The sequence below is a fragment of the Lagenorhynchus albirostris genome, chromosome 1, assembly GCF_949774975.1.
Source record: "Lagenorhynchus albirostris chromosome 1, mLagAlb1.1, whole genome shotgun sequence".
Lineage (NCBI taxonomy): Eukaryota > Metazoa > Chordata > Mammalia > Artiodactyla > Delphinidae > Lagenorhynchus > Lagenorhynchus albirostris.
The window spans coordinates 156219478-156240305 of NC_083095.1; the positions used below are offsets into that span (position 1 = coordinate 156219478).

Consider the following 20828-nt stretch of genomic DNA (forward strand, 5'->3'; position numbering starts at 1 on the left):
TCACCCAGGCAGGAGGGGGTTAAAGCAGCGGCTGACTGGGGGCTCTGGCTTATTCAGGCCAGGGGGAGGGAAGGATATGTTAGTTATAATTGGAATGCGGGGGGAGCCTGCGGCGGCAGAGGCCAGCATGGCGTTGCAACAGCCTGAGGCGTGCCGTGTGTTCTCCTGGGGTAGTCGTCCCTGGATCACGGGACCCTGGCAGTGGTGGGCTGCACAGGCTCCGCAGGGGGAGTGTGGATAGTGAGCTGTGTTTGCACTTCAGATTCTTGGTGGCTGCAGCAGCAGCGTTAGCGTTTCATTCCCGTCTCTGATGTCCGAGCTGATAGCCTTGGCTCGCGCCCATCTCTGAAGCTTGTTTAGGTGGTGCTCTGCTTTCTGTGGGCAGATGAGGAAGGAATCTCCTCTCCTCGCGCACCCCGAAACAATGGTGTCTTGCCTCTTAGGCAGGTCCAGACTTTTTCCCGGACTCCTTCCCTGCTAGCTGTGGTGCACTAGTCCCTTCAGGCTGTGTTCACGCAGTCAACCCCAGTCCTCTCCCTGGGGTCTGACCTCCAAAGCCAGAGCCTCAGCTCCCAGCCCCCACCTGCCCTGGCGGCTGAACAGACAAGCCTCTCGGGCTGGTGAGTGTTGGTCGGCACTGATCCTCTGTGCGGGCATCTCTCCGCTTTGCCCTCTGCACCCCTGTGGCTGCGCTCTCCTCCGTGGCTCAGAAGCTCCCCACCTCCGCCACCCACAGTCTCCGCCCATGAAGGGGCTTCCTAATATGTGGAAACCTTTCCTCCTTCATAGCTCCCTCCCACTGTTGCAGGTCCTGTCCCTATTCTTTTGTCTCTGTTTTTTCTTTTTTCTTTTGCCCAACCCAGGTACGTGGGGAGTTTTTTGCCTTTTGGGAGGTCTGAGGTCTTCTGCCAGTGTTCAGTAGGTGTTCTGTAGGAGTTGTTCCACATGTAGATGTATTTTTTATGTATTTGTGGGGAGGAAGGTGATCTCCACGTCATACTCCTCCGCCATCTTGAAGGTCCCCCAGAAAGCTATTTTGAATTGAGTAGCAAATAACTGAGGAATGTAATCAGTCCTCCTCACGCTACACTTGATATCTAACGCCTTTTAGGCCTCTGTGACACTTCCTTTCTAATTGCGGGAGCAGTTTCACCATGGCATAAAATGCCACCCACATTAGCACGTCAGGCATTGCTTGGCCTGGCCTTGGCCACAGGGGCTCCTCAAGGTGAGAACCTGTCAAGTGGCAGTGTTTGTAGAGTGTGGCACTTCTAAAGTGTAATTCTTGTCTTGGAAGACTAACTGGTTAGTGCAGCCCAACCTGCCGGCCTTGCACTGGTAATGAAGAAGTTTTTGGTTAGCACAAAACTGTAGCTGATTTTTCTCTCCCCAGGAAGGAGAACTTATCCACTTAAAATAATAGCCATAAAACCCCTGAAGGATATAACTTAAGAGGTAAAGTGCCCTGCCTGAGGCTTCATGACTAGTTAATGAAGAAATAACTGAAGCATCCAGTTGTGGCCTCTGGTGCTCCTCCCACCATCCACATGTCCCCTTTTCATCAGTGCTTGTCTTCCTCCTGTCTCTTTTCCTGGAATCTCCCTTCTGGAGTAGGTAGTCGGCTACTTTGTACCTAAGCATGAGTGTAAAATACAATAGAATAGGCCTTTGGTGTTGAGAAACAGCTTTGGTGTCTTTTAAAGACAAACAACAAAAATAAAGCAAACCAGGAGCCACACGAAGGACAAGGATGCTGATCTCTTCGCAGTGACTCGACTTGTGGAGATACTAGGTTCTAGCGGGGCTTCATCTTCTCCCCTAATGACTGCCCCATCTCCTAGGATAAAAGCTTTCTCAGGTGCTGTAATTGGAACCCAAAGTAAACAGATGAGGAGTTTTAATGAAGCAGCATTACGTGTAGACACCTGCTCCGTGAATGCTCAGCAGACCCGGGGTGTGCCGTTGAGAGCGGGGAGTCAGGCCGCCTGTGAACAGGCAGCGGCATGAGTGGAGAAGAGCTCCTAGCCTGTAGAAATACACATTTGTGGGTTGAATTGGTGGGTCTGGCTCCCATGGAGCTTAGGACCCAGTCTGACTGGCAGATTTGAGGGCCATGCATCTCATTCCCTCCCAGTCTTTGCGAAGGTGTGTGTGACGTGTATGAAAGTTTGCACCCCAGTAGCTGTCGCGGTGTTTTCACTCCTGTTTCCAGAGTTTTAAGTAGGTTTTCTGTTCATTTGAACAGGAGGGTGTGCAGCCAGCTGAGCACAGCCTGTGTGTGAGGGGATCCAAACCAGCAGTGAAGTCGTTTCCCAGCTGCCCTGAGTGGGACAGTGTCAGTATAGTGGGGCTTACCGAGCTCCTGAGATGTCCACGTCACCTTACCTCTCTGGGTCTGTGAGCTGGGAGCGGGGTCGATGCATGTGCTCATGGACAGGAGGGGACTCTATGGGGCTGAGGCTGGGTGTAAGCTGGGTATGTGGAACGGGGACTGGCAGAGAGCTAGCCTGCACCCCGCAGGGGGCCCCGTGACGTGTTACCAGTATCCACCTCCCAGCTCAGATGGTGTGCAGTAAATGCACAGTGTGTATCCCCAGCAAAAAGCCGAGTGTCACCTGAACCCCCAATATAATCCACAGTGGAAAGAAAATTAATGTGAACAATGGATTCCCCCCCCCTTTTATTGTGGTGAAACATATATAACCTAAAATTTACTGTCTTAACGATTTTTAAGTGTCGAGTTCACTGGTATTAAAAACATTCACATTGTTGTGCAACGAACACTACTATCCATCCCCTTAACTCATTTCATCTTGTAAAATTGAAACTCTGTCCATTAAACACTGACTCCCCATTCCTCCTTCCCTCTGACCCCTGGAAACCAGGATTTCTACTCTGTCCTTATGCCATAACTACAGATATTTTCATCTCTAAAAATGTTGTAAACCTAATTTTATTAAAATTGATTTTGAATTAAACCCCATGGCTTTTTAATTTTTTAGTGGGTAGGGTGGGACTATGATGGACGAGTACAGATATTAGACTCCAGCTGTCACGTGTTGGTCCTGGGCATTGCGCGGAGGCACAGTTGAAGGAAGGAAACACAGTCACTTCACGGCGGTGTAAGTATAAACACCAGGATTACGTATGTAGCATAAAAACAGTTGCACGGTGCCTGCATCCCTGCAACCTGCTTTCCAAGTAGAAACGAGACTGCTTAGGGTTGATGCGACGGCTCGGGGCTGCTGGTTCACCTCCTTTCCTAAAAGAAGACTGGTGCACAGTGTGTTCTCCTGTGTTTTCTCTGTACTCGATGACTCAAACCCCATTTGATTCTAGTTCAGGTGAAGTCTTTCTCTTGCAGACTTTTATACGCTCTGCAGTCTGCTCTCTGTCCTTCTCCTTTCCTTCTGTTTGTAAGTTCAGTGAAGACAGTTAGCGGTGGCAGGTGAGGAGAATCAGAGCCCAGGCCTCAGAAACGAGGGTGTGGAGCAGGGGTGTTCTCCCCCTGGCCACAGCAGGTGATGTGAGTGCAGCTGTGCCCCGACAGCAGCTCACCCGCAGCTTCTTGGAAATGCACATTCCTGGACCCAGCCCTGACGGGTCAGGGTGTGGGTTTGTCCAGACAAGTCATGTCAACCTTGAGCCTGGATCCCTCATCTAAATGCCTGACATCAGGTAGTTGTGAGGATTAAATATGTAAACAGCTCAGCTTGTAGTAGGTGCTAAACGTTCCTTCTTTTTTTTTTTTTTTTTTTTTTTACTTACAAAGCATTATCACTGTCTATCCTGCTGTTATTTACCGCTTGTAGGTAGGCAGGATAGGTGTCCATTCTCATTTACAGGTGAAGACGATTCTGAAGGCTCATAAGCAGCCATGGTCCCCTTCACAATGGTCAGTCTCCTTCTGTCAGCTCAGCTCATCATCTTCTTCTTTTTTTTTTTTTTTTTTGCGGTACACGGGCCTCTCACTGTTGTGGCCTCTCCCGTTGCAGAGCACAGGCTCCGGACGCGCAGGCTCAGTGGCCATGGCTCACGGGCCTAGCCGCTCTGGGGCATGTGGGATCTTCCCGGACCGGGACACGAACCCGCGTCCCCTGCATCGGCAGGCGGACTCTCAACCACTGCGCCACCAGGGAAGCCCTCATCTTCTTTTATTTGGAAAGACTTCTCCCTGTTTGTATTCCTCTTCCTGTTTGTTCAGTGATTAGTAGCTCAACCATAGTCCACCAGAATGCGCTTGTCTTCATTCTGTTGTAGGTTGAATCAGCCTTTGTATTCCTCAAGGTATTTTGTCTCCTTTTGTAAAGGTTTCCATCAAAAAGCGCATTCTCAATCGCTTTTGATACACGTTTGTGATGTGGAGATTGTCGAAGTCAGACTCTACTTCAATCTGAGACTTTAGGAGCTTTAGAAATTCTGAAATGTAATAGGAAAATATGACAAAACTCGTTCAAATGGGTGTTTTAAATTTGATATGAATTGATTTGTCACTGAAATATTACTCTGGTTTTAAGGACCGTGGCTCATTAAAAATGCTTTTCTGTAGTTTAGACTTGGTTGTCTTTCATGAGGATATTCCATCCAAATTACAGATATATGAAATATTTTCAATATACATTAGTGCAGAGTGACCTTATTCACAATATCCTGGATTCACCCTTGACTTTCTGACTTTGGAAGTGCGACTCTGTCTTAAGCTCTATGTGTACACCATCCAGATTGCTTTGAACACATCTGTACACGACCCTCCTTACTCCTGAGGAGAGGGAGATAGACAATACTATGCTTTAAAACGTTGAAGGTCCCCAAAGCAGTTTTTTCCTAATCAGCGTTTCCATTAAAATAAATAAACTCACTAGTGCTTGAATTAATTAGCTTCTAGTAATGCTGGATGTCAGGTTAGCAAGTTGTACAGTTTCTAAGTAAAAGTGATCATTTAAAATAGAAATTCAGAGTGACAGTGTGTCCTTTATTTTAAAAATAAATGCTGACAGTTCAGAGAACCTTGATTGCCAGGACTTAATAATTTTAATATCCATATAGAATTGGAGGATAATTAATAATCTGCTTCAGAAACCTCTTTTGTCAGTGAGATTAGTGTGACTGTCAGATTTGAAAGCTTACTTGTTTATGGTTTATTTCCTATGTTATGGATTTTTAAAAATTTATACTTCTGATTAGAGATATGTCTATTACAGTGATTTTAGTTATGACCATGAGGGTAATTAAAAGAGTTTCCTATCTCCTCATACTTGACTTTGCAACTATTCTTTAAAATTTGAGCAGGGACTGTCTTGACTTATCTCCTTCCACATTCTTGGTTTTACACAGCACATTTCAGTTTTTGGAAACTGAAGTTTGTCTATAGCCACTTCTGGAAACACTCGGTTGCTCAGTATAGCACCAAATGGGTCCCAGGAGGATCTGTGCTCCAGCCTCCCTGGGGTAGTAAAGGCTCCTCCTTCAGGAGTCTCAGCATGGAAATTGAGTCCTGGGGCTGGGGGTGGGGGTGTCGCACCGCTGGGTGAGACCCAGGAGAGCAGAGGAGAGGAGACGTGGCCAGCCCCAGGCCACACCCTAGCTGACTGACACTGACCACATGGTCAGCGCTTGTCCTCAGCTCCTGCAGGATCCCGTTGGCCCTACTCCTCAGATTCCTGAAATTGTTAGGCTCTCTTGAGCTGGAATTTTTAGGTCCAGACTCAGAAGTCGTGGTGTGTGCTCTCAGGTTCCTTACATAAGGTACAAAAAAACACTGCAACCATGCAAGCAATCTGAAGCAATTACTGTTTTCTCATTCAAGGCATTGCCCTTTAGTTTCTTTTTTTTAAAGCGTATTTTGTTTGTTTATTTATTTATTTATTTATTTATTTATGGCTGCATTGGGTCTTTGTTGCTGGGCACAGGCTTTCTCTAGTTGTGGTGAACGGGGGCTACTCTTCGTTGCGGTGCGTGGGCTTCTCACTGTGGTGGCTTCTCTTGTTGCAGAGCACGGGCTCTAGGCACATGGGCTTCAGGAGTTGTGGCTCGCGGGATCTGGAGCGCAGGCTCAGTAGTTGAGGCTCATGGGCTTAGTTGCTCCGCGGCGTGTGGGATCTTCCCGGACCAGGGCTCGAACCCATGTCCCCTGCATTGGCAGGTGGATTCTTAACCACTGCGCAACCAGGGAAGCCCGACCTTTAGTTTATTCATTAAAAGCCTTCGGCAGTGAAAGGTTTTGCCCCATTTGGTGGGGTTTTGAGTTTCAGGTTACTTGCTTGGCTGATACAGCAGGGAGCTCCCAGCCTGGGACATGGGCTCCTGCTCCTTGCTCAGGCTTTGGGAGGTACTTTGCTTGGCGTGTGATTTGAGGGGTTTCCCATTGTGATGTGTGCCTCCTGCCCCGAGGCTGCAAGCCCTTCTGCCTTTTGTTCCCTTCAGTAGAACTTCGTTGCATGTTGAAAATCAAGAAAACTAAAGAAGCAAGGTCAGAAGAGGCCTGGGGAGGGAGTGAGGTCAACAACAGTAGGAAGTGGTGAAAACTGAGATGAACTGGGAAGTCCATATTCTGTGTAATTAAATACATAGCATCAAGGGAAGGAGACGGCAAACTACAGATGGGAGAGAATATTTGCAAAAGACGTCTGATAAAGGACTGTTACCCACAATACACAATGAACTCTTTAAACTCAATAAGAAAACAAACAATCCAAATAAAAAATGGACAGGAGATCTGAAAAGACACCTCACCAGAGAAGATACAGATGGCAAATATGCTTATGTAAAGATGCTCCACATCGTGTGTCATCAGGAAAATGCAAATTAAATCAATGAGATATCACTACACACCTATTAGCATGGCCAAAATCTGGAACACTGACAACACCAAATGCTGGTAAGGGTGTGGAGCAACCAGAACTCTCAGTCACTGCTGGTAGGAATGCAAAATGGTACAGCCAGTTTGGAAGACAGTTTGGTGGTTTCTAACAAAACTAAACGTACTCTTACCATGTGATCCAGCAATCACGTTCCTTGGTGTTTACCCAAAGGAGTTGAAAACTTATGTCCACAAAAAAACCTTGCACACGGATGCTCACAGCAGCTTTAGTCATAACTTTCAAAACTCGGAAGTTTTGTCCTTCAGTAGGTGAATAAACTGTGGTCCATCCAGACAGTAGAATATTATTCAGCCAAAAAAAGAGCTATCAAGCCATGAAGAGACATGGAGGAACCCTAGATGCACAGAATGTCCAAGACCAAGAGTGAACCCTAATGTCAACTGTGGACTCTGGGTGATGATGATGTGTCCCTGTAAGTTCACCAGTTCTAACAAATGTCCCATCTGGTGGGGGATCTTGATAGTGGAGGAAGTTGATGGTGGGGCAGGCTGTGCATGTATGGGGGCAGGGGATACATGGGGAATCTCTGTCCCTTCCTCTCAATTTTCCTGTGAACCTAAAACTCTCTAAAAATAAAGCTAATTTAAAAGAAAAAAAGATAATAGTAAAGGCTGTGTGAGGGAAGTGGCCTGTGGTGTTGTGTGTCCAGGATTTCCCTGTTAATATACATATAGCCAAATTACTCAAAACGTAACTGTGACATTAGCTAATTCACTGAGAAGTTAATCACAGAATCAGTGATTAACTCCAGAACTGGCAGGATGCAGAGATCACCTTGCTCTGACTTCTCATCTTACGGGTAGTGACTCCAGCATTGTGACCAGGAATGCAGTCAGAGTGGCACAGATGGAATTAGACCTGGGATGGTTTTGCTCAGGGTTTGCAGGGTTATGTTTTTAACCTGTTTTTCTTTAGTTTAATGAGCTGATCCATTCTTTGGCACCAGAAGCAGCACAGCTGCTTCACAGAGCTGTCTTTGACATAGAGAGTCAGAAACCAAAGGCTGTTAGGTACAGTCTTCCCCCGAAAGCAGAATCACGATAAAGAATCCTCATGTTCAGCGTCTTTGCTTAAATGTGAGATTGTGGGACTCATGAATGCAGTGTCACCAATGGTACACTAATTAGGTTTGTCTGTAGGTAAGTAAACCTCATTTTGCGCTGCCTGGAGTCAGACTCAGTGGCTTTAAAGAGCCAGTGCTTGAACTTTACACTTACGTCGATGTTTATTCACCTGTAGTTGTGAAAATCAAGGAATTTGGGCTCAAAAATTGGTGAAAATGCTAAAGTTCGAACGTTTATGTATTAGTATATCACAGTGCATGTGTGGATATATTTAGAGCTCCACGATTTAAACACTTTTCTTGATTTTGTAATATTCAGGTGTAGCATTCTCAATTAACAGGTGTCAGAAGGATTAAATTTTGAGGGATATCTAAATTCACTGAATTTAAAGCTTTTCACTTAAAACGTTATCACAACTAAATGTAGCCAACAGTTTATGCCCTATGGATATTTATTGATTAAATGACATATATCAGACAACACATTTTGTTTTTAGTTTTATTTATTTATTTTATCGATGTATAGTTGATTTACAATGCTGTGCCAATCTCTGCTGTACAGCAAAGTGACTCAGTTATACACATTCTTTTTTTATATTCTTCTCCATTATGGCTTATCACAGGATGCTGAAGATAGTTTCCTGTGCTATACAGTAGGACCTTGTTGTTTATTCATTCTAGATGTAATAGTTTGCATCTACCAACCTCAAACTCCCAGTCCATCCCTCTCCCCCTCACCCTTAGCAACCGCAAGTCTGTTCTCTATGTCTGTGAGTCTGTTTCTGTTTTGTACATAGGTTCATTTGTGCCATATTTAGATTCCACATGTAAGTGATATTATATGGTGTTTGTCTTTAAAAATATGGAATGCTTCACGAATTTGAGTGTCATCCTTGAGGGGCCATGCTAATCTTCTCTGTATCGTTCCAATTTTAGTATATACGCTGCCGAAGTGAGCATTCACTTTAATACACAGATGTAGGCAGTATATTAACAAACCTTGGAAGTACTGTCAGTGCTTAAGATCTGTTATGTTTTCAGATCATCTGTATTATCTGAAAAGGCAAAATATTAAAAAGCTAAAAGGTTTTGTAATTTTCCAGTTTTCTACTTATTTGCACGGAAGTGAAAGTTCTGTGGCTAATAGTTGATGGCAGCAGAACAGAAAGATAACAGAGTTTTGGGGTGTTGTTAGCCCCAGGCTTTGAGCATAGAGGGAGGGCGCCAGGAAATGTGCAGGGCCAAGTGGTGGAGAGCAGAGAAAATGATGTGATGGACGTCAGGAAGACCCATGGGCCTCAGAGTCCAGTCAGGTTGAAAGAATTCATGTATTTCCCGGAGAGAGTCGCTGTCTCTTCCCGTAGATACCCAAATTGTTTATAGTTGGGATATGCATCTTTATGTAAGCGTTCTTACTCAGAAAGCCGCTGTGGATATGGAAATACATTTTTTGTGTAATGCCGAAGTCATTTAAATTCATTTCTGACTTTCTTTTTTCTTCCCCATCCTAAATTAATCTCTAATAAGTCTCTGCATATACATACACGTCTTTAAAGCATATAATGCACAGTATGGCTGGTTTAAGCTCTGTATTACCATTACTTAAAAATTACATTTGATGTTTCACTTTACTTCTGATCATTTTTTCAGTATGTCCATGTTTTAAATTTCACAGTGGAATTTCCAGCATCACCCCAGTTAGTGATGCTCCCTGATCTATATAAAAACTGTCCACTATCTTAGCTTATTAATTAGCAATCTTGGTTCAGAATCTTTGGATCTACTGAAATTTGACACAGCCTTTTAAATTTTGTTGCATGACTTTTTTGTTTTAGTACTATTCATTAATTCAGATATTTTTCAGGGTGTAAGTAAAGTGAACTGTACCAGGAAGCAGTGAGCATGTCCTTGGTTATTCATGAGCTTGTATTGTGGGGAAAAGCATCGTTTTTCTCTGAGTTAAGCTTCATGTTTTCTCTGTTATCGCCAAGACTAGATCAAGGTTTTTGTGGAAGAAGCAGCTGTTTAAAGTACCTTGTCACCCTCAGCATTTGCACATCTGTATGTCGGTTTCCCTGGGGTCAGCATCGACCCCTTCCCTCTGCAGCGTCAGAAGCAGGAGCGTGACTTCTAACCACATGGTGCGTTTGTAACTGGATGCACGCGGGGAAGGAGTATTAACAGACAGCAAGAGACCGTGTCTGTCCTCCCTGTACTCAACTCAGAGTCATGTTGGTGGGAGGGTTAGATTTCAGCCCAGTTTTGATGATGGAGGTGACGGATTGGGCCCTGAGAGAGGCTGTGCCACCGTCCTGCCTAAATGGCACCTCCTCTGGGACCTATGGTGGGAATGTGGTCAGAGTAGCTTATCTGTCACGTCTTCCTGCAGGAATGGAGGCCCCGCTGGACGAATCGGTGACTGAGTGAGTGGGTTTGTGAGCCTGGAAAGTTCAGAAGTGGGACAGGCTTATGCTTTGCCTGTTTACTGGCTTCGGTCCAGCCTGGGCTCTTGCTCCAGTTGGCCTCCCACGCACGGCCTTATCCACAGTGTGCTCCCTGTGGCCACCGCATAATAGCAGTCCTGGAACATCATCCTCTGTGGGTCCCCTCAGAACCCAGGGGCAGCGGTGGGGAGGCTGAGTGCCAGCCTGAGGACCGGCCCAGACCCTATGGCCAGGAGAACGTCAGGCGCTGGTTAGCTCAGGCCTGGGCTACCTGAGCCAACCACCATGGCAGGGGCTGCAGGGGGAGGATGGATATCAAAGAAAAATCGGCCTGTTGTCAGCAAACAGATGGAAGTGGGTACTGGATGGGCAGCTTGAAAAGTTCATGCTAGTTCCATATGCAGAACCCAGGCTTGCAGATCTGACGTAGGAATTCCCATACTGTTGAAGTGGATTAAATAGTGAAGTGGTCTTTAGACATGGTTGGAGTGGGTTAATGTAAAACAATCCTTCTCACTTCCTCCTTAATAGTAAAACTGTTTATTTAGAGAGTCAGAGGAGATGAGGAATGGGCTGCTGGGATTGTTGTCCGAGGGGAAGAGACCTGTTATTGCACTGTGCAGGAACTTTCGTCACACCAGCTCTGGGGGCCTCTCCTGCCTCCCCTGTCCCATGAGTCAGTGACAGTTGCCCCATTGCTACATTCCCAACTTACTGGACGTTTAGGTTTAGTTTTCCACCAAACTCAGTTCTCGAGGGGACAGAGCCTCTTGTGGACAGAGGAGGTGCCGTGAAATCAGTGCTGCAGACCCGCACGCTCGTCTAGGAGCAGAGGGCCGTGCTGCTACGAGTCTGCACTGGCTTTAGTGTCGAGGGGGAAGTGCTGCCTGGATAGAACAGTGTTAGTTCCTTAGTCACTTCTCCACGACTCAGCTGGGCAGCGTTCTTGGGTACTCGGAGCTGGAGCTGATGGGAGAACCATCGTTTCCTGCTCAGTTAGGGCCCCGAGCCTGTCCCAGTGCTGCAGCCCATTGTAAGACCACAAATGGTTCTGAGGGGGAGCCTGATTCTGGAGTCGGTGCTTCTCCTAAGTTAGAGGGCAAGGTGGATATTAATGTTTCCTTTATTGGTAAAATTCCCTCAAACCCCACGCACCCGGCCAGCCATGCTCAGTGAAGCTCTGGCAGTCTCTCTGTGTTGTTTGAAGTGTGAACTTCACGTGGAAGTGGAAGAATAGGTGTAGGATTTCACTGACGTAATATATTTCTTTCCAGTAGAATTGCACTGAAGCGGCTCCCACGTTTCCTCTGACTCTTAGATGGCACCTAAGTGTTGCCTGACCCTCTGGCTTGCTGCTGATATCAACAAGTGACATTTTATAGCAGCACAAATAGGGGTGCCTTGAGGTAAATTCAGTGTAACATAGGCGTGTTTGTAAAAGAAAGGGGCCATCTGTCTGCTACTGACACGTTTGCTTGGAGTATTGATTTTGTTCCGACTCTGATGGAAAATGATGAACGGCGTCCAGTCTAATCTTTCAAAAATTCATTAGAAGTCGTTCACAGTTTGTCTGCTTGTTTTTTTCCTCTCATGATCTGAGTATAATGAGGAATTCCTTTTGTCATCATCACCAACAAGAAACTTGTATTGTACAAGTCCTTGGGCGCTGTGGTGAGAGCAGGTGCCAGTGCCCTGTCCTCAGGGAGCTCTCAGACCAGGTGTGACAAGTGTGGGCAGGTTCGTGTGGTGGGAGGAAGCTTCAGGGGAGAAAAAATCCACAGATCCTGTGACTCCTCTCAACCCCTCTTCTTTTTGTTTGTTTTTCATTTACCGTCTCTGAAATGGGGATGCACTTTACAATCAAGGGAGCAGCCTAGTTTAATTAGCGTATTTTTACCTTGGTGGTAGGTAATGTAATTTGCCTTGGATTAGATTTGATGAATACAGTAAGTACTCAGAGAGGGAGGGGGAGGTGTTACAGGGAGAGAGAATGGGCTTGGCAAGGTAGGGACTTGTGCGTGGAGTAAAGAGCCGTAGGGATGGGGGTGGGAAGGGGCTTTAGTGCCAAGCTGCAGCGTGGAGGCCACGTGGACTGGGTGGGGCGGCGGAGTCCAGCATTAGAATGTTTCCATGGAGTCAGGCATCCACAGGTGTTCGTCCCACCAGACCTGAATTTCTGCATTCCTTTCTTAAAACCCACAAGGTGAGGAAAAAGCTCTGGCGCGGGAGAGTTGTTACATCCAACAGCCATCTCTGGAAAGAGTCTAGACAGCTCTTTCAGGTTGGTGATGGCCTTGGACCTGGGAGATGGGTCCCTGTTGAGCCTTGTGTCCCTGCGTGGGCACCAGGCAGAGCGGGACGGATGAAGGATTCTGGGCTCAGTGCAGATCACCTGCAAAGCAAGCTTGTCAGGAAAGGCTTGATGCCACGTCACCCTGCAGTACCCTCAGGGGGTCTTGTGTGAGTCTAGGCTGACTCCATGTCATCCTCAGACTTCTGAAATGTGGGGGTTAAGTGTGGTTCTGTATTACGCATAGGGTGACGACACGTACACCTGCTTACGCAAGGACCCATGGTGCTCGCTGCTGGGGGTCATTCCAGGAAAGGTTGTTTCCATGCACCAGTGGATGTACTTCCCATCGACAGCAAGTAGTCAGTGGCCCAGGGTACCTTTTTTTTGTATAAGTTGCCAAGAAAACCCCTAAAGCCATAGTTGCCGCCTCTTGGAGGAACTGCCCTTCTCTGGTGTGTCTCTCGCTTCTGCTGCTTCTGTTTCTCTTATCTTGAGATACTGAGTTAGTATAGTATCATTCATATTAACTTCAAATCTGAATTCGCCTCTGATTTTTAAAGAACAGGTACATCGATAAGCTTGTGTTGCTGTTTAACTGGAAAGCCAGGGTGTGCTGATGTATCTGGCAGGATGTGACAAGCAGAGTGACCAAGAATTCGCGTCCTATTTCTTGGGTTGGCTTTTCCCAATCTACAGATGTGGGGTGAGGGTGACAGCCTGCTCTCCACCTGATACTCTGTGCTCCTTGAAGAGGGAGGACTTTGAGCCGAAGCATGGCTAGTAATGTGCGCCGATTCTAAGTAGGGACAAGGGACAGCCACTGAGTGATTCAGCTGGCACTTTCACACACAGGAAATAGTCCGATGTTCAGAAATTCCTCCTTGTGTGGTTGTCACTAAAATGGGCAAAATAATGTGTATTCACTGATTTCCAAAGAAAGAGGGTCTGTAGGAAGGTTATTAAACTTGGAAGACTTTCTCTAACCCCTCCTATGTTTGTGGTCGAATCCTGACATCACCAGTGGGGCTGGGGAACGCCCCCCCTCACCGTCACCCTCAGGTACCTTCTCACACTGTTGTTCCGTAACAGTGGGGAGTAGGGCGTGGGGTGGGTGGGAAGCTCCACCAGCATTTAGGATAAACACCCAGTTTCCTGTGGACCTTATGAGTACAAGCTATTCCACTGGGTGAGGGATTCCCTACAATGTATCCCCCCAACCCAAATCAAAGGAACTAGTTTTGAGCATAAACACGTTCTTAATGTCGTAGCTTTTACAGCTGAACCCTACTGTGGGGCCATTAGTTTTGTCTTAGTCCACCATTAGCAGATCCAGGAGCGTCTTGTGTTGATGGTGAATGTTTGCCATCGTGTGTAAAGAAGGGAGTGAACCTTTATGTATATACTGAAATCAGATGAGACACTATTGCTGTGCGATCCCTGCAGGGGTGCTTACAGCTTTTTTTGAGGGCTAAATTCTTATTTTTAGATATCTTGACATCTTTTAAAGCTGCCTTCACTTACTAAAAATCAGCATAAGTATGAAAATCAGTCTTGGAGTAGAAAGGGATATACTTCAACTGAGTAATAACTATGCATATGTTAAAAATATCAGCTAAAAATTACTCGAAGTGTTAACCATGAATGGATACAAAATGCAAGCTGGAAGAGTTATTCTTTCAGTATCAAAATTTTAAAAGGTTTTTGTGACACTTTTAACTATGGACAAATTACTATTAAAACTCAGCTACATTTATAACATTTTAAATAACTAATTGTTTTACATTATTTGTTAACTTTTCCTGAGGCATTTTGCATAGTTACGTAATTAATGTTTATCTCTTTGCCAGAATTCTGTTCATTTTTTTTTAGATCAGAAACCTAAAATGAAATGTTTCCTTTCCATTAAACTGTTATTGAGCTATGTAACTATCAATCTGTGAATGTGAGAACAAGATTATCTTGTCTCTTTTGGGATAATTCTTGCTTAATAGTGATAATGCTAAATGTTAAAATTATAGAACAGCTTATTTCTTTGGAAATTAGTATTTGCATGCTTGCCAGGTGAGAAATGTTGAAAATGCGGACATGAAGAAATTAAATTGCATTCATTTTGTATAGAAAGAAGACATTAAAAACCCCTTTTGTCTTTTGCCACCACTGTGTTTGTTTAGGTACAGAAATGAGGTCGTTGTAGGCACTTAGAATCTTTTATCTTTCACTTCCACAATACTAAGCAAACATAGTCTCCTAATTCCAATACTCAGACTCCTGATTATCAGATCCAGGGGAATAGATGATAATATACGTGAGCGTTGGCATTTGATATGTGGGAGTCCTAACCACACACAGGCTGCTGGAGTGGGAGCCACTGGGCCACCAGGGCCTGGAATGTGCGTGGCTGGGAGCAGTGAAGACAAGGAAAGAAAATGCTGGTGAGAAAGCAGCAGCAGTGCCCATGAGGGTTGGAGTCTGGGACTCTTAAGAATGAGGGGGAAGCAGACACCTCTGGGCTAATCCCTGGGGCCTATCCCTGGAAGAAGCCATGGTCTGGAAGGACCAGGATAGCTGCTCTGGGTGGTCTGAGCTCAGCCCTCCCAGCTTGAGAACTCTCTTGGCAACAGCTGCCCCGGAGGCAGGCTGTGAAGATTCAGTGAACAGAGATGGAAAGATGCTGAGAACAGGGCTGATGCTCTCACGACCGTTGGGTGCCAGCAAGTGGGAAACACTTGACCAGCTCGGCTTCCTGAACTGAGCTGCAGGTCTGCTGCTTAAACACTCCGAGCACATCAGTGGAAACTCAGATTTCGTGCGCAGCAGTGGTGAAGGGGACACTCCCTCCTGGTCGGAATGTCTGAGTAGAATAAAGCGTAAGGAAACGGTGTAGTTCGTCAGTGTGAGCAGGTGTCCATGGTGGGATCGAATACATCCCTCAGAGCCAGTGAGATAAGCGGGACCTTTTCTCACTCTGAGGTGGCTGACATTCATGCTGTTCCTGCCCATATGCAGACAAGAGGAAGTGTCACTGGGAGCTGGTTCATTTTCCTGTTTTCTGATTGGAAATTCATGGTTTAAGTTCAGCTGGCATCAGAGTCTTTACATCGTTGAGTTTGGAAGCTTTTCAGACACTCAACTGTGTGAGCAGGGATCGTCTGCATCCTGTAGCCTCCACAATGGGTAGCCGGGGTGTGAAGTCCTGTCTTCACCATTAGTGTTTGCAAATGCCTGTCTCTTTGCATAAAAGTTTGTTTTTCTTGAAGGTTCCAGTTAGTTCCTTTTACTTAATGAAATACTTAAAACTGTCATGAAAATGAATCTGCCAGCCACCATGAGTGAACGTGGGTGGGTTTTGTTTTCCTGTGGTGAATATTTTACTAGTGTAAATACTTGCATGAATGCTGAACACTGGGGATGGTGTCATCTTTCTGCTCATTCCCTCTTGGTTATAGTTAATGACTTCCACTTGGAAGGTGTGTCAGGCACAGTGAAGGGTGAGGATTACGGGCCACACTGAAGAGTAACCTTTGGTTCAAACCCTGCACAGGTGTCTGTTGCTTTTGAGTAAAATTAAGTGGCGATTTCCATTCTCAAGGGAAACATACACAAACACACAACAGAAATAACTTTAAAAAACAAACCTTTTAGTTTATGTGAGGTCCAGCAAATTTAGCTTGCAAAGTTTAACCATTTTCTCCTAGAAGGCATTATAAATTCGGTGGCTTTTTTTCTAGAAGCCATTAATTCAGTAGTATAAGTTAAATATATTTCTTTTGCCTGAAACTAATCACGGATTCTAAAACCAGTGACTAAAAATGGAATGTTAGGGCTTCCCTGGTGGCGCAGTGGTTGAGAGTCCGCCTGCTGATGCAGGGGACACGGGTTCGTGTCTCGGTCCAGGAAGATCCCACATGCTGCGGAGCGGCTGAGCCCATGAGCCATGGCCACTGAGCCTGCACGTCCGGAGCCTGTGCTCCACAATGGGAGAGGCCACAACAGTAAGAGGCCCACGTACCGCAAAAAAAAACAAAACAAAAAAAGGAATGTTAAATTAGGTATAGTGCCCCTGAAGGAAAATACCCAATATTGGATACATGTATTTAGAAAGTGTAGGACTCTTAAAAGTCACGTGCTTTTGACATACACTTTGTTTACTAGTTTTGACCTACATTTGTAAGAACACATATCTTAAGTTGTTTGGATACAACTGCAGATATGTGTGCTCATGTATGTATAAATATTCAGTGATTTTCTCCCTTTCTATAAACGAAGAAGACATCAACACTCTTCTATATCAGTATTAATAGTAGAGAGCCATTTTTTCCCTCAAAATTAGGAGTCAGTTTTCAGGAAACCCTTATAATCTTTGTGAATTTGGTTTACCTTAATAATATGCCTCTAGGACAAAAACAAAAACAGAAACAAACCAAAACCACATATATTTGTGGGCTGCATTTAAAAATTTTCAATACCACACGCCTTAGGAAGGTAAACATTTACGAACAGAAAATGTAAAAGGACCCATTAAGAGCAGTTGGTGAGAAAGCACTGGGGTAAAAAAGCAGTCACTGGGTTACCCTGATGTGTCCAACACTTCAGTGGATGTGTTAAGTGGCTGACTGTACCCTGACTGCAGGGCCTATGGGAAGCCCAGGAATAATGGTCAGGAATGTCCCTGCTCCTTACCAGGTAGGCAGGACAGACAACAGTCTCAAAGTGGGTGGAAATTTGAGTTTAAGTGCCAAGGACTCCAAACAGTGTAGGCATGGAAGAGTTACTGCAGATGAGTGAACAGTGTTGTACATCCTTAACCACTGGGCTTGCACACTGAGTTAAGTGTCATTTCATTTTCACCTGTGCTTTTCTACCCTGGTCCTTGGCTTGTCTGAATTGCTTTGCTATCCAAGTTAGTTTGCAACATGAGCACATTTTCACATTGTCTTTGCATGTTGATTTAAGCTTTGATTACTCATTATTTTTTCTTATTTCAAATGGAAGAGGGTTTTTTTTCTTATCCTGTGATTGTATGGAGCGTATTTTGGAATATGCATACTTTGTAAAGATTACCTGTAAATACACACGTACTCGAAAATCCAGCAGAGATTGTGGGTTCCAAAACTAAAGCACAGATCTTTGTTTACAGAGCCTTCCACTTCTAATGACACATCAGTGGGTAGAGGATTGTATACATTATGCTTCATTATTTACCTTTTGAATAGATGTATTATTAATAATTGCCGCGTGATCAAAGTTGGGCAAAATGTTTAGAAGGCAAAATGTTTAGAAAGCATAATGTTTCCATAAGTTAGGAGTTTGTACTGTCATGGTTATTCTTATTTAATATTAGGTAGTGGACTCATCAAAACTTTATCACACACATTATATGCCAAGATTGTCCAGATGTTTTATTCCCAGTAGTTCAGGGTAATTTTGACCTTGAAAGTGATTTTGTGCACAGGAAGCCTCAGTGTTTGCTGGGAGAATTCCTGTAGCTCATTGGTCTCACAAAAAGAAGTAACCATTATACAAACTTACTCAAAATAACTAGCCTACTACACGTCTTCTAGTATGTTTTTTGCCCTCCTGCCCCCCACCGCCCAAATCCTTCAACTGCAGGCCTTTTCAGGACAGAGCCATTATTTTAGAAAGCAGGATTTTTAAGTTTATGTGTATAAATATTTAAATATATATATTTATACATATAATTATATAATATTTATATATGTTATATATATTTATATATGTATAATTTGAAGATAAAATGATATAAAAATCCTAGAATATTCTGCATCTTGCAAAACTATAAGAGGGAGATAATATTCAGTCATTTTTATCTTTCTAATAAAATCTTTGTCTCCATTTTATTCCCATTACTTGCCCAGATTGGGCAGTTTGTTTAAGAAAGTCACTGGACTCATTAATTTAGGCACCACTTTATGTACATTGTTAAACATGGTTTAAAAGTGAGAATGTAACTGTTATTTAATCTTTCATTCAGCAGTTGTTTAGTGATAGGGGTTGTGTCTGTTTCTGGCACATAGTAGGATCTCTTGGATGAATGAATGGGAAAATAAAAGTCAGGGTCACTTCCATGGTGTTTGGGAATTTTGAGTAGGAATGAGTATGAAGCTTATTTAATAAGGGCCAAGTGAAAGCTGTATTTTGTACCATTTCAGAGGTGATTCAGTCTTGGACAGTAGCAGTGTGCTCTTCAGATCCTGGATTTCCAGGTCAGAGTGCCCCTTTGATACTGTGTTCTATCCCGTCTGAGAGAAGAAACAGAGGGCTGTGGTGGCCCCTCATTTCAAAGAGGAAAACGAGGCTTACATCACCGTGCCTGTGACAGGCGGTCTCCTGGCCAGCATCTTGGGCTTCCTGAAGCTGCTCGGGGCCCTGCTGGTGGGAAAGGCAGGACAGCTGCAGGGAGCAGCATGTGAGCCTACCTCTGACCCTGACCGCTGGCTGACCTGGGGCAGGGGTGGTTTTTGAGGGAAGTGAGTACGTCTACCAGGGTGCTCCTAGTGTATGGATTTGCGCAGAGGACCTGACCTGGCCCAAATCCCTGTAAACATTTATAGGTGGTCTGGGCTTGCTGAGGGGGTCGCCAGTTTTATTTTCTGGGTCTAAACTTACTCTCTGAGCTGGCCCAGGAACCTTTCTGAGCAGGAGCTGACCAGCTTAGAGTTGGGGTCCATCCACCCCCCTCCAACCATGGTGGTCTTGGGTCCCTAAGCTAGCACTTGGGTCATTATGAAGTTCCAGGGATTAGTGTGTCGATTCTGTAGGGTAACATGAACAGTTTGATGAATGACGACTAGAAGTCCCAGGTGTCCTTTGGAAAAGCCCAACAGTTCACAGATGATAGATGTGACTGCCTTGGTTCCTGGGGCCAGTGCTGGCAACCAGTCTGCAGGTGCACATCCACCAGTCTTGGCATCGAGGGGATCAGGTGGTGTCGTTTCCACTGAACAAGCTATTCTCAGTCCATTCAAAGCAATCAAGAATGTTGAGGAGGGTCTGCCTGCTTAGGGGAGAAAATTATCTAGACTAAGTTTTTCAGAATTGGTTCCTTCCACAAAAACAGGAAGTCATTCTTCATACGGTCAACAGTTCTTTGTAAACTAGAGTAACGTTGGTAAGAAATGTCAGTTTGCAAATAAATCATACAGTACAGAGAAACTTATACGTAAGCATTTACAGAGTTTTGAAATTTTTTATTAATTATTAGCCAGTAGGATTCAACATATTCTCATAGGTTCCTTAACTCAGTGGCACAGTGGAAGTTTTTTTGGGCCTCGGCTGTCCCTGGGGTAGAGTGTGAGTTGGCACTGAGGTGCTGTGTATGCTGATGGAAGATTAAATAGTCAAGGGAAGATACAGGGGAAGGTGAGCAGATTTCCTCCTTGAAGAGTTTTATTTAGCTGAGAAGAAATGGGTAGAAATTGAATTTCAGGTAAATGAAATGTAAGTCAAACAGTCACTGATGGACAGAAAGTGCATTCCTAACAAGCCCACTAAAGAAAGCTGCCTGGGGACCAGCAGAAGCAAGGATGACAGTGTCTGGACTGCTCATGTGCGGCAGATGCTGAGCCTGGCCCCATCCTGAGTCCTGGTGGACTGGGAGAGAGAAGCACACGAGGCTTGTGTAGCCCAGGTGGCTGGCTGTCAAGAGACATCATGTTCCCCCAGAGTCGCCTGTGCACAGCCAGCAAGGTTCAGGGGAAATGCTCCAAGCACTTTCCTTCAGTTGGTTATCTTATGTTCAGACCAAGAATGCTTTCTTGGACTCAACACTTTGTAGATCTCTTATTCCTTTCTTTGCCCTTAGTGAAGCAAGAAGTGATCACAGGCCAGAAGAGAAATGGGGACAAGATTGTTGTTGCCACAGAGAAGATTGCTAGGAAATAGGTCAACTGCATAGCGGAATGTTGCAAAAACTGAAGTGTTTTTAAAACTCTTCACAGATATCTTCCCTATCCCAGCCTATTCCAAAATAACTAATTTTGTGGCACTTATGTTTTGAGATTCCACCTACCAATGTATGATAGTTGCCTCAAGAAATTTCACTTCTGCCTCCCTCCATGTTCCCTGTATTCTGTAGCCCGTGTCCTGGGGGACTGTCACAGTGAAGCGTCTGTCTTACCATTGTGCTC

At 44.9% G+C, this 20828-nt stretch overlaps 1 protein-coding gene and 1 non-coding gene across 5 annotated transcripts in view; one reads left to right on the forward strand and one right to left on the reverse strand.

The window, feature by feature from the left end:
* Positions 1-20828, forward strand: part of DIP2C (disco interacting protein 2 homolog C) — a 360331-nt gene that overhangs the window by 142786 nt on the left and 196717 nt on the right. The gene's annotated exons all lie outside the window — the stretch shown is intronic.
* On the reverse strand, positions 8801-8904 carry LOC132504481 (U6 spliceosomal RNA). The gene has a single exon (XR_009534906.1). It is a non-coding gene; the product is annotated as a U6 spliceosomal RNA (small nuclear RNA).